The sequence below is a fragment of the Chelonoidis abingdonii genome, chromosome 14 (assembly GCF_003597395.2).
Source record: "Chelonoidis abingdonii isolate Lonesome George chromosome 14, CheloAbing_2.0, whole genome shotgun sequence".
In the NCBI taxonomy this organism is placed as follows: Eukaryota; Metazoa; Chordata; order Testudines; family Testudinidae; genus Chelonoidis; species Chelonoidis abingdonii.
This window is the reverse complement of record NC_133782.1, coordinates 39261590-39276282: the sequence shown is the minus strand read 5'-3', so window position 1 is coordinate 39276282 and position 14693 is coordinate 39261590.

Below are 14693 nucleotides of genomic sequence, written 5' to 3'. Positions count from 1 at the left end.
CACTGACTGACGCGAATTAAATATCACCTAGCATATGAATAATTCGCAACTTCTGCGGACAGGATACTAGAATGGCACCTAGAAAAGTGGCCATTTCAGAAAAAGACAGGCCTGGGACGCTACCCGGCGGGAGCCAGTAGTTTTCAGCATATGTTACACCTAGCATGTGGAGCCAAACAGGTAGGGAGACCTAGGTACTAATAGCATCTTACTCCCCTTTTTCCAACTGCAGTTACACTGCTATTGAGTTTGTTGCTTTCTCATCGAGAAAATGGATTTCACTAAGCGAAAAAATGCACAAAACAAAAGTTTGATAAGGATGTGAGTGGTTAGCAGTAAATTAACAGTAAGAAACTTCAAGGAGTTCATCATTCGTCATTTTAGTCTGCCCTGCAGGGTATGAACTTAGGACCTAAACGACAGGAGAACCTCACACTTGTGACAGGAATTGTAATTTTGGGCGCATCTCTCAGAGCACTGAGGTCAGACTTCTCTTCTGGTCTCCTCTTAGTCGTATGGACATACATGGCTTGAGAACCGCACCATGCAGACATTTCACCGTGATCTCTGACCCGGCACTCCCCACTTCCGTGTTGGCCAGTGCGGTTGGCTTGCCTGGACCTCTAATGAGTCCCTGAAGCTGCCCCAAGATGCTAAAAGGCACTCCTTTATCCAGCTCAAACCATCTCAATTTCAAAATGGGGTTTTTTTTTTGGTTCCTGAAAAAAAAACCACGTTTTTCTTTTTTTTTTTTGCCAAAGGGGACTCGGACCTCATCAGGGGCACTGTATCTCTAGTAGTGAAGCAGCTGATGGGCGTATGTGGCCATCTATAAGCCATTGCACACCTGCTGATAGTCCACACTACAACCACCAAAAGATACAACCACCGATACAACAAAATATAGAAAAAGACCAACAATGCATGATCGACGTGGCAGAGGGAATGGCATAGGGTGGCCTTTGTCCGTGCTATCCACTTAAGATGCCACGAAAAAAGAACCACTTGCACTGATCAAGACCCAAGGAATCGCACCATACATTTCTGGACCCAAGCAAACTAGAACATTCTCTACTGCGACTGTTCCTATTAAAGTTACTGCTAACCTCGGCTCCTGAAACAGTAACAGACACTCACACAATAACAATTAAATGTAGTTCGCGATACGGTTCCCAGCAGATAGGGTCTCGGCTACACCAGCCTAGGAGCACCTTTTATCGCATTGCTCACACATAATCAGCAACCATCATCCTTGTCAGTAAGGACAACATGTCATGGAAGGGGAAAACAAAGCCATTCCCCTGCGCAGTTCTCAGATCAACAGAAGGTGAGTTGCATTTTGGGCCTTGTGTCTTCATATGACCGGCCTTTCCAGAAATCCAGTGGACCCAAGGCAGCGTCTGGTGCTTGTACAATAGCCGGTATCCAATTCTGAACAATGATTATACCTGAGAACACTGGGAGATGAAAAGTGCATCAAGAGGTTAATGGGAAGGTTCTGGCTGAAGGAGGGAAAGTGAACTGTCAAACAGAAATTTGTTGCAGGCCAATTGTGTGTATTGTCCTACTAATACTTCCAAGCTTTCTTTTGGATACGGATACTCAAATTCATTAATTTTCAATGGATTAGGCACCGTTTTTTTTAAGTAAATAGACCTTAAGGCAGCTTTGAATTCCAAATTTCAATCGAAATTATATTTATTTTTATTTTAGGAGAAGACCGCCACATGAAAAGAACTGATTAAGTAGACAACTTTTTGGCCCAGTGGTGGACATTGGACTGTGGAAACAGTATGGAAGGTGAGTAGGGAAACAGTGCCTCCTCAAGATCGCTTGGCCCTCCCCGTCTGACTGCCCCCCTCTAGACACCCATGCAACCCTCGTTTTGTCCCCTCACTGCAATTCAGGAGGGAGGACTCAGGGGAGGAGTTGGTGTAGTCTCCCACTGGAACTCCAGGGCCAGGCAAGACTGTCCTGCAAGCCAGATGTGGTCACAAGGCTGTAGTTGCACACCTCCTGCTCTATGAAATAGAATTATTGCCAAGATTTCAGTCATTCATTTTATGTACTTATACTTCCTCCATACGGAGTATTGAGCAACTTATACGATTATGAGGGTGGACAAGGATTCAGAACGATCATCTACCAACCCCTGCTCACACGCAGGACCAGTTCCCAAAAAATGGCCCCTCAAGGATTGAACTCATAACCCTGGGCTTAAGAGGCTAATGCTCAGCTACCACTGAGCTATCCCCTGTCCCCTACAAATAATTAGAGAGATTTACATCTCCTAGACTGAAAGGGGACCTTGGAAAGGTTCATCGAGTCAGCCCTGCCATTCAACAGAGGACACAAGTGCCCAGACCCTAAAGTGGCCCCTCAAAGGAATTGAACGCACAACCTGGGGTTTAAACAGGCCAATCCTCACACACCTTTGTGTAGTAGACAAGAAGTGTAGTTTGTCCTGTTATGCAGCAAAAGGGAACTGAGGAAGGATAAGAATTAAATGATGTGCTGAAATTTTACAGAAGTCTGGTGGAAGGCTGAGGAACCAAATGTTATGATTGGTTTCTTAGGACACTGCCAATTTGTTCCTGTTAGGATAATAGAATATTCCCAGCCCTGTCTGTAAAGGCATATAATTCTAAGGAAACTGAGTGATTTATCACTTTAGCTAGTTATCAGGGTAAGAAACAAAAGAATCAAAAATCACAGTCCCACCTGCATGGGCTTCAGTCCTAGGTGTCCCCTGAATGGCCTGGTCTTAGGCTAAGGCTTTGGCTTTAGCCAGAGCAGGCCAGGGAAGTTGGGAGAGTGGAAGGGAATATAAGTCCTCTAAAAGTTCCTATAACTGATCCTTTTCACACCATTTCCACATCCTTTTTCTCTCTGCGACTTACAGAACCCCAAGAAAGGGTGTGGATCTCTGTAGATGTAATGCAAAAGATCAGCTTAATTTTACACTGAACTGCTGCCTTTTTATTGTAATTGAGACGTCCTTGTATCTTTACTAAATGTTCTACATTAAAATGTTTAATGTCTCTTGCCCTCATTTATTACGTATCGGGTTTCCTAAACCAGATCAGATTAGACAATCAGAACTCTCCTTTATCACAGGTCATAAGTACCACCAATGACATCTAAGTTAACCCCACTCCCAGAATCTAAAACAGGAAACCTTGCGAGCAAGCAGCTCGAGAGGCGGAGAACTGTTTGGGTTTGGACTGATCAGCTACTACTGCCTGAATGTACAGAAGACCTGGAACACCACGTCACAAGAATACAAGATAATAAACATAAAGTTGAGGACAGGCTGCGGCTCCAGGATTGGGTCTCACACCCATGGTGGACAGATTGGGACAATTCCAGGAGATAGAGCCCAGTTTTTTACAAACACAGCATCACTTCTCCCCACTCTCCCAGGATGCCCTCTAAGGTGGCCCTTCTGCTGCCGGAGCAGCTCTCCCTATGGTGGGTGACTTAAGCTGGGCATTTCCACAGGTCTCTCATCTCACCAATCACTGTCATTTTACCATGGCCCCAGACTACTGGTCTAGGCAGTATATTTAGCACCCAATGTAACAGCGAGGGAGCACATCTCACAGATTCTGTACTATGAACTATATCTCAAGATTTGTAGAATATTTTGTTATTTAGAAAGAGATAGAGTTCTAGAGCAATGAGAATCTATATACTAGGATACAAACATAAAACCAGCATCCTGGTTAACAAGAGACTGAGGTCACACCTACTGAAAAATCTCATCAGCACTATGCCTCATATCACAGCATCGGAGATCTGGTCTCATTGAATCGAACATGACATTATGGAGATTACGCAGTTTTGTTGGGGGGTGAAGAAGGATTTTCGCCCTTAACTACAATGGACTACAATTCATTTAACAGATGAGATCTGACCCTTCACAATTGTCCAGTCTCTCTGTCATACCTAAAATCAAGTGTGAAAAACATTTTTAAGTATGTATAAGCGCATGCACCATCAGCCATGAGTCTTTATTTTAGTGATGTTCTGCAGAAGAAAACATATATGCTGAGAAAGAAAGAAAGAAGAAAAAAGAAAATGGTCATTCATCCAAATAGAAATTGAAAAATCAATACAGAAAATCAAAGCAACACTAAATCCTCCAAAGTGCTCTCTCAGGGGAAAAATGCTCCTTAGCTATTAAAAAGTTCTCATACCTGAATTAAGATCATGCCAAAGCTTAAGAACATGCAGACTGGTTAGGAACTTTTGTCTCCTCTTCAGAGTCACGGCAAGAATATGGTATTTGAAACTGAAAGAATGGCCAGATCACCAGCTGGTGTAAATCCCAGTAGCTCCAGTGGAGGTAAGGAGGCCAAATTTCCCAGCTCATAGATAACTATATTAGTCCATTGGCATTCATCCCCAAATAGTTTAAATCAAGAAAACTCTGTGGAAAACAAAGGATACATGCCCCGACTTGGCGGTAAACACGCCCAACTACTCAGACTCAATGGAACTGTTATCAATTTCACCAGTTTAGCACCTTAGCTAGGGATTTTTAGTGTTTGCCTCTGGCTGCTTCTATGTGACCAGCATCAAACAGCCAGGGCAGCATGAGCTGCAGGTTCCTGTGTGGCTGGCACGCCAAGAACCCTGATGAAATGCAGGACAATAAACATCTTGCTCTCCAAGAGCTGTTATGTGGCATTAATGATGGAACAGACGCTATTCCCAGGCAGCTGGGATTCTGGTGGCACTGGGCTATAAGTATTGTATGCCACATGTCTGTGGCTTCAAATGTAGATTTCTAATTCTGGCAGTCTCCTTGGGATGCCACTTGTCATGGAGCCCTCATGTTCCATCATATGAGATTCAGGGTGGGCCATTTCATTCTCTGAGGGGTTAGGTTTGATTAGGGCTGGTTATCAGGGTAGTTTCTTCCCGAGATGCGATCAGAGCTGGGCTTACAGCCCTGGAGACCAGATTTAGCTATTTAACCCCAGGGCAGGTACATCCTAGGCTGTGATCATATCTGAATCCCACACAACCCAGGATCAGCTCTAGAATTGGGAGAGGCTTTCAGTCCCACACCCTATTTAGTCCTTCACCTCTCAGCCAAGCCTGCCCCAGGTGGGAGTAGGTGGTGGTCGTCTGTGGAGTGGGTCTCTGTCTCTCGGGAACCGCAGAGACCCAGCCTCTGAGGGGATATGGCAACGGGGCAGGGAAACCGCTGCTGGATAACACAGTGGTGGGGGCATTATTGAGAGATATAGAGCCAGACAATGACTTAGAATCCTGGCAACGGACTGTCAGATGCTTCTCAGGCTGGGAAACATTCCACAAAAACCAACACTGTAAGTTTGCTATTTCAGTTAACATGTTTGAGGTTTAAATATCCTGGAGGAAATGTAATAATAAAACTATCTGAAACTGTATCAGTTTTCATGGGTTGAGGACATTGCACTGAACTCTTAGCGTTCGCCTCTGGCTGCTTCTTAGTGACCAGCATCAAACAGCCAGGGCAGCCTGAGCTGTGGGTTTCTCTGATGGCTGCATCCCACGAGCTCCTGTTGCAACATAGGGGGAAAACATTTCTGCTCTCTCAGAACTGATTATGTGTCGTTCATGAAGGAACAGGCTATTCCAGCTTGGCTGGGGAGCTGATGCCACTGGGCTCTGAGCTATTGTAGATAACATGTCTGTGTTACAAATATATATTCTATTCTTCAATCTCCTTTGGACTCAGGTGGGGCATCAGCCCTGCCTTGTTTTTAGCCAAAGGTCCTTCCACTCATGCTGCAATCAGGTGAGATCCAGGGCAGGTGCTGTTCCCCTTCTCTGGGGTTAGGGTCTAGTAGGGCAGGATGTCAGGGTGATTTGCTCCTGAGATTAGATCAGAGCTGGGCTCACAGCCGTGGAGTCTGGGTTCAGCTATTTAGACGGAGAACACTGGTTGCATCTGGGTCAGATACTTTAGCCGCAGAAGAAGCACACACTGAGCTGTTGATTAGTTTGAATGAAACTTCGAGAGACTTCCAATGGAAGTTCAGCACCAAAAACCACATACTGAGTTGTGCCATGTTTGAAGAGTGCAGAAGCTGTGATTTGTTTTACAGTTGGAGAGGCTTCACCTTTCAGCCAAGCCTGTCTGAGGAGGGGAGCAGGGAGCTCCAATTGTGGAGTGGTCCCTGTCTTCTGGGAACTGCAGAAAGACCCAGCATCACAGGAAATATGGTGAAGGGCAGAGAAGCAGCAGCTGGATGAAATCAGAATGGGGTTATTGACAGGTACACAAACAGGCAATGATTGAAGAATCCTCTGGTGGAGTGTCAAATGCATCACAAATTAGAGAATATTCCACAGAGACAACACGTAAGTTGCTATGTGCAATTATATATGTTATATTTAATATATTTAAAGTTCTCAGAGTCTTTTTTTTTCTCAGGACAACAGTTGACTTTTCATAGAAATTGTGAAAACCAAAACTTTTTTCTTTTATTTCATTAAGAAGACAATTTCAGGTAAACTGCTTAAATCGAAACATGTCGCTGAATTAAAAAAAAATGTTTGACTTTTCCAGTAATAGGTTATTTTTCAAGAATAGCAGAGATTCCTTGGAAAATGTCTCAGTTTAAAATCCAGTTTTCCTTTGAAATATTTAAACTGAAAATGTCTGAATACCTAGATTGGATTTGTAGATTTCATGGGGTAGGAACACTGATATAGTCCAATATTATACAATTTGAACCCAGTCACTCTTTGCAACTGTTTTATTTCTGTTTCAAAGGGACACTTGTTGAATGGTAAAACTGAATAAGTAGCAAAGTTGCAAGCCAAATTCTAGCTATTAAACATACTAGCCCTTAGACAGAGAACAGTGAATTGAAGTCCCCAGCCAAGCCTGTCTCTCTTATCCCTGCCCAAGGACACAGAGTGTCAATGGGATTAGAACTGAGATATTCTGCTCTGGCCATATGCGCTGTCCCACAGTGCTGCCGCTAAACAGAAATGTTGTAAATGGGGCAGGGAACATACATATAATAAGACACAACTCTCCCCCAAAGAACTCACAGTCCAGGAAGACAAGGCAGAGAAATGGATGGAGGGGAAAAGAGGCACAGGGAGGGGAAATGGATGGCCAAGGTTACAGAGCAGATCAGTGGGAAGCAAGAACAGAGCCCAATCCCCTGATGGCCACTTGACCCTCACACCCATAAAGTGACAGAGGTAAATGACACAGCAGAGAAGTAGCAGAGCTTTGCTGCAGCCATCGTACACAGAGATGGAAATGCAGTCAGGATTGGTGACATAAATCAATAAGTTTGCAGCACCGGCCATCTAGTGGTGTTACAGTAAAATTGTTACAGGCAGGGCTGTGCAACCATTTAGGCAACCTAGGCAGATTTGGGGGCGGCATTTCTTTGGCGTGACCGCGGCGGCCGGAGGGAGCTGGGGAAGGGGAGCACAGGGAGGGCTGCCTGCAGCAAGTAAGGGGTGGGGGCACACACCAGGACAGCCCAGAGGGAGGGCAAATGGGGCATTTCCCCGGGACCCAGGTCTCCACAGGGGCCCCCAAAATGGCTGAGCGCGGCCCCCGTCTTTCCTGTCTCCTGGAGCCTTAGCACATTAGGCAGCTCCCGGACAGCGCTGCAGTGTGGCTCGGGGGCCTGAGCCCGCCCCTCAGAGCTGCGTGTTGAGCGGGTGGGGTTGTGAGCTCCAGGCTGAGCTGAGCTCCCCGCTCGCGTGGACTTGCAGCCGTCCCTTTACTACGCGACTCTGAGCGGGGCGGAGCTCAGCCCCGCCAGAGACACACTGCAGCTGTTCAGCGACGGCTGAGGCTCTGGGTGGAGAGGGAGCCAGGGGTAAGAGGCTGAGGCCAGGGGGGTTGGTTAAGGGGCAGGGAGTCCTGGGGACAGTCAGGGTACAGGGAGAAGGCAGAGGATGGGGGCGGTCAGGGACAGGGAACAGGAGTGGGTCCCAGGAGGGTGGTGGTGTCTCTGGGGGACGGTGAGGGACAAGGAGCAGGATGGGTCGGGGATTCTGAGGGGTGGCAGGCAGTCGGGGCAGGAAGTGAGTGGGGCTGTCTAGGGCAGGGCCAGGCTGTTTGGGAGGCACAGCCTTCCCTATTCTAAAGCTCATTCAGCAGCTGGAGGCTTGCAGAAGAGCCAGGCTGTTAGCTTTTCCATTAGGGCTACCATCCCTTTACTTCTCAAATGCCAAATTATAGTCTATATTTAATTTCAGTGCCATAGGAGGATTCGTGTCAGAGGAGGGTAGCTTCATTTAAAATTGCCCATGGAGAGGGATCACATGAGAAGAGCAATATCCTTCCCAACTGTATGAAGAGACCCCCCTCCCCTGCATTCCTGAGGCTTCAGAGGGTTAATTCAGTTTTTCTCAAACTTTTGTGCTGGTGACCCTTTCACATAGCAAACCTCTGAGTGTGACCCCCTTATAAATTGAAAACACTTTTTAATATATTTATTACTATTATAAATGCTGGAGGCAAAGCGGGGTTTGAGGTGGAGGCTGACAGCTCATGGCCCCAGTAACAACCTCGTTACACCTTGAGGGGTCCCGATCTCCAGTTTGAGAACCCCTGGGTTAATTTAATTTAGCACCCTGTTTCCATTCACATGCATGTGCTATTTTGAGCATTTCAGTTTTGACAACATAAGCTATTCCAGATTTTGGAACAAGCTCAATGCTCAATTCGTGGACTATATATAGTCTATACTAAAGACAAACCCACAGTATCCATCTTCAGTTTGTGAGGGACCCCATGGAGCCAATTTACATCTTCATGTGATAACTCACACTCTTAGTTAATAGCAGTAAGAGTGCTGTGCTATTGGCACTCACATCATATTGTTGCAGGAAATCAGGGCCACTCCCTCTGTCACTGGAATTCCCCACTGTCTTTGCCCTTCCCTCCACAGCCTCACACAATGAACTGAGAAAGAAAATGTCAACCAAACCACCTGACGAGTTCCTTCTCCTGGGATTCTCTGACGTTCGGGACTGCAGATTTTGCACTTTGTGGTTTTCCTGGTGATTTCTGGCAGCCCTGATGGGGAATCTTCTCATCATCACAGCCATAGCCCTCACCACCATCTCAAACCCCCATGTATTTCTTCCTGGTGAATCTTCCATCCTAGACCCGGCTCCATCTCCGTCACCATCCCCAATCCATGGCCAATCTCTCATGAACACCAGGGTGATTCTTATCCTGGATGTGTCACCCAAGTCTTTCTCTTTTCCTCTTCACTGCAACTGATCTTGCCTTACTCACCATCATGGCATACGACCGATATGTTGCCATCTGCCAACCACTGCACTATGAAGAGTGATGAACAGGAGAGCTTGTGTCCAAATGGCAGCCAGTGCCTGGTTATGTATTGTCTACTCTGCCCTGCACACTGGCAACACCTTCAGGTTACCCTTCTGCCAGCTCGATGTCATCAACAGTTCTTCTGTGAAATCCCCAACTACTCAAGCTCACCTGCTTTGATTCGTACCTCAGTGAATTGGGGTTTGCCTTAGGTGTGTTTTTGTGTTAAACTGCTTTGTTTTTATAATTGTGTCTTATGTTCAGATCTTCAAACTGTCTGAGAATCCCCTCTGAGCAGGCCGCATAAAGCCTTCTCCACTGCTGCCTCACTCACTGTGGTTGCTTTGTTGCTTTTCACTGGCATCTTTGCTTACTTTAAACCCACTTCCAGCTCAGCATCAGATCTGGACCTTGTGGTGGGTGTTCTCTATTCCCTGGTGCCTCCAGTGATGAATCCAGTCATCTACAGCATGAGGAACAAGGAGATCAAAGCTGCACTGAAGAAACTGATTGTGTGGAGGTTATTCACCAAGAGTTAAAATGTCCATCACTGCAACTTGACTATGATTTCATTCTGAGTTTCTTTGTAAATAGAATCAACTGATGCCAAAATTGTCTCTTTCAGAGCACAGGGTGCAATCTGTTGATGAAATCATGAAATCTGGACTAGCTTCACTGATGTCAAATGTAAGCTTACACCAGTGTACATAAGATCAGTATCTAGCTACATATGGACCTATCTCTCTGTCATAATGATTTATAGGGCTACTGTCACATATATGAAGGGGTCTGAGAGGTTTGGCTTGTGTGTTTCCTTGTTTCTTTTTCATTTTGTTCGATTCTGTCGATTCATTCGTTGACTTGTTTCTTTGTCCAGGTGGCTTTTTGGGGGGAGGGAGGAGCTTGGGAGGATGGAGTATGTCTGACTAAATAGTGGTATCCATTTATTTTGTCATCTATTCAAGTTGTCAATGTCAGAATCACCTTGATGGGGTTTTCTGAGAGAATTGATGTTTTGCTTTCCCCCTTGTTGAAGAATTGAAAAAAAGTTTCTGCAGGCGTCTGTTCAAGTGATAATTTTAATGCTGATGGGATTTTATTGTGTCATGTATGATGTGTTAGGGTACCTAGACCCTTATATAACTGTATGTATTATTGTTATTTATTTAAATTTATTAAAATAAATAAATACTGTATTGTTCTTCCTATGGTAGAAAGGTATTTGGAAGAGAAAGGTATTAAAATGGTTCCTAAACTAAATCTGAATAGTAAGGCCAAATTTTGATTCCACCAAACTACTGCCGTGATCCATCTGGAAGTGCTCATATTTTCTGTTATGTTATGCTTTGTTCCTATTGTGATAAATAAATCACACTTTGCATGATGAAGACGTCTAGTCACTCAACTTGCTACTGGTCACAGCTCCTGTGGGAAGAACTGCAGGTACCAAACATGGTTGGAGAAATCACGGTTGGAACCCAGTTTGAGAAATGGAGAATAACATGATTCCATCCTAAGACAAGGATAGGCACAAAGCTTAAACCAGAGGGTTTGAAGTAAGAGACCAGCACTGGGAGAAGAGGTTGAGCTAACCTTTTAATCATAACAATTGGGACATAGCCACTCACTTCAACGTGTAGCTTTGTATGAAGCCATTTGTCTCTCATCCACACAAGTGTCCAAATGTGTCTAGATCTCCAAAGCTAGTATCTGTTGTTATTATTAATTAATATTTATTAAACCATGTTTGTGCATGGTTGTGTGTACTACATATATGATAGATAAAATAAGATCATGTAGATAGATAGATAGATCGTGAAAAATCAATGCCAATTTATCATGCCTCTTTTTATGTCTATGACTGTTGATGTCCAACTCACGATTTTCCTGTGACTATTTATTTTTTGTTGTTGCTCTGAATGTTTCTTACTCCTTTACTCTTTTACAAGAACTTCATTACATGCACTACATGTGAACATTGAGCCTTTTTAAATGAATACATTTTAACATGCTCTATTTCTTTGTTTTATTGGATAAAATGAGTTTTCTTAAAAACAAAGTTACTCAGCTGGTGTAAATCATAGTTGTGATGAGTTGGATCATAGAAACCCCCTTGGGAGCTGCCACCTGATGTGCCAGGACTACTTCTACCCCTGCCTTCCTTTCCAGCTCGGGGCCCCAGACACTCCCGTCTGCTCCGACAAAGACCCAGGGTTTGAATTACTTGCCCCAAAGCTGCAGGATTACATGAAAGCAGCTAACAGAAGTGTTCCTGTCTTTAACACTCAGACGCCCAACTCCCAATGAGATCTAAACCCACATATATCCATTATACCCTATATAAAGCTTATAGAGGGTAAGCTCATTATTGTTCGCTGTCTATAACCATGACAGAGAGATATGCACAGTTGTTTGCTCCCCCAGGTATTAATACATACTCTGAATTTATTAAATACAGAAAGTAGGATTGAAGTGGTTCCAAGTAGTAACAGACAGAACAAAGTAAGTCATCAAGCAAAATAAAATAAAACGTGCAAATCTATGTCTAATCAAACTGAATACAGAAAAGATCCTCACTAGTTCCAGACTGCTCCATTTTACACACTAATATTTTAGGCTTGGTCCAGCAATCACTTACACCTCTTGCAGTCACTGCCTTTTGTTCCAGTTTCTTCTAAGTATTCTTAGGCAGGGGGGTTATGGGGGAGGCTATCTCCTAAGCCAGCTGAAGATAATATGGAGGGGGTCTCCAAGGCATTTAAATAGACTTTATCTTGTAGCTGGAGACCCCCTCCTCATCCCTATGCAAAGTCCAGCTGCAAGATGGAGTTTAGGAGTCACCTGGGCAAGTCACATGTCCATGCATGACTCACAGTTTTTACAGGTAGTATCCATTGTTTACATGCTACCTTGAAGGTCCTCAGGTAGACTTCTTAAGTGGATTGAAACATTCCAATTCTCGATTAGGTACTTAATTTCAACATTCCTTTCTGCAGGAACTGACGAAATGCTCTAGGTTATTTAGAAATCAAGCAAGTATATAATCAATATTCATAACATTCATAACTGGAATACAAAAATGATACATGAGTACTAATAGGATTAATATAGTCAGTAGATGATAATCTTTGAGATATGTTACATGGCATATGTAGCATAAAACACATTCTAGGCATATTTCTATAAAGCCTTATGAGAAGTACCTTCACAATAGTAACTTCTTGTCCAAACACTCAATGATAATGAATTTAAAACTCAAACTCCTTTGAAGTTTCCTTTCGTGCAATGTTGTGCTATATATTTCAATAATGATGCTCATTGAACACCAGGTCTATTATTATTTGCTGAGACACTTGCGAAAACAGGTAGTGGTTCATTGAAACTCGAGTTGCCATCTCATGCTACAGCCCAAATCTCTTGACCTTCAGAAGGAGCCTTGAGGCTTAATCATTCTTGCAAATTTTCCTTGAAGTGGTGGATTGAAGAGGTAGCATGACTAGACTGATTAGCTGAGGTGCGAGAGTGTTATGGTGAATAGATGAGGAATAACGTTATCGGGGTTAGTGAAAAGTGTAGAAGTTGATTGCTGGCTTAGGGACACAAATTGTATAGACTGTGAGTGGAACAGGTGACTTCTAGTCTTCCCGTGATCCATTCAGTATTGGTTACTGTCCAAAGTCACTACATATGCCAGTGGCAAATCAGTGAGCCAAGGGTCATGGAAGTTAGGTGCTAAAAACTTTTGAGGACCTGGAACTGAATTGAGTTTTTCTAAATTTCTTTCTAGTGCACTACCTTAGACTCCTTAGAAATTCCAGCCTAAATATGTCATTTGCATGTGCCAATATGCTGTAATTTGGGGGTGGAGATTAAAAGTAACATTTGCAAATGTGGCTCTAAAATAATTATTTCAAATATTGTCTTAAAAAACAAAGAATCACAACGAAACATTGAGGGAGACCTAAAATGACTTGAAGTTGTCACACAGCTCACTCTTTTATTGTATGCATCAACTTTGAACTCATCCCTACATAAACACATCCCAAGTTTGGTTGGCAACAATTGTCATTTTGATGGCTATCACATCTCCATGGAGAAAGCATGAAGTGACTGGGATTGAAAGATTGAACTACCTCCTCTCTCTGATATTGGTCTCTTGTCTCTACTGAGTTGCTCACGAGGTCACTGGCCAGTTTGGATGGATGGGCTGTTGGTGGGTTCTCTCATGATATGTCAAGGATTTGAGACAACAAATCTTCCTTTTTCACAGAGATCAAAGAGGGAAGGACACAGACCACTGCCTCTGGATTTAAAGATGACTTGGAGATGAAAGTGGGATTTCATCCTATCCTGAGCTACCCATGCCAAGTACTCTGCACAGTCTGTAGCATTCACATGAAATGGGGTGTGAACTGAGACCTTTTTTTCTTTCAAATGTCCAGAGACCCTAGGCCAGGAATTGTCCTGTTCTCTAAAGATGCCTTATTCGGAAAATACAAGTCCCTGGCTCGCACTGCATTTAGTTCTGCTGCTGTGGAAAGACATAACAGCAGCCAGGAGTTCAGCTGTTGATAGCAACCAAAGCAATCAGACTATGGACCAAGTGGGATCCCTTATCAAATGCGATGAGGGTCACAGAGATGTGATATCTCCAGCAAGCTTATCAGGCGAGTGAGTAGAGGAACAGCTCAACAGAATTGGCTAATGTATCCTGGGTAACAATTCACTGATTTCATGTAGAGGACCAGGATGGGCGCCCTGTGTAGACCAGTAACTGATTCTGCAGACCTGTGCAATTGAGCAGAAACAAGGGATGTGGTTGGCCAATGTGGGGCAATCAATAGACTCTTGCTCCAGACTGTGAGCTGTACAGGGGTTTCTTTAACTTGCTGCCAAGAATACTGTGGGACACCATATCAAAAGCTTTGCTAAATAAGAAATAACACATCCACTGCTTTCCTCATCCAGAGCCTTATCTCTCATAGAAGGCAATTAGGTTAGGTCAGGCAGACTCCCCTTGGTGAATCCATGCTGACTGTTCCTGATCACTTTCCTCTCCTTAAGGGTGATTCCTTGAGGACCTTCTCATGATTTTTCAGGGACTGAGGTGAGGCTTATTGGCCTGTATCTCCGATGCTCCTTCTTCCTTTTTAAATATGGGCACTACAGTAGCCTTTTCAAGTCATCGGGACCTCCCATGATTGCCATGAGTTTCAAGAGATAATGACCAATGCTTTATATCCATCCACAAGTCTTTTAGCACCCACGGATCCGTGCATCCGCCCTATGGACTTGTTCACTCCAACTTTCTAAATGTCGAACCTTTTCTCTCTTTCCACAGAGTGCTGTACTTCACTCTCCAATTAGTGTGCTGCCA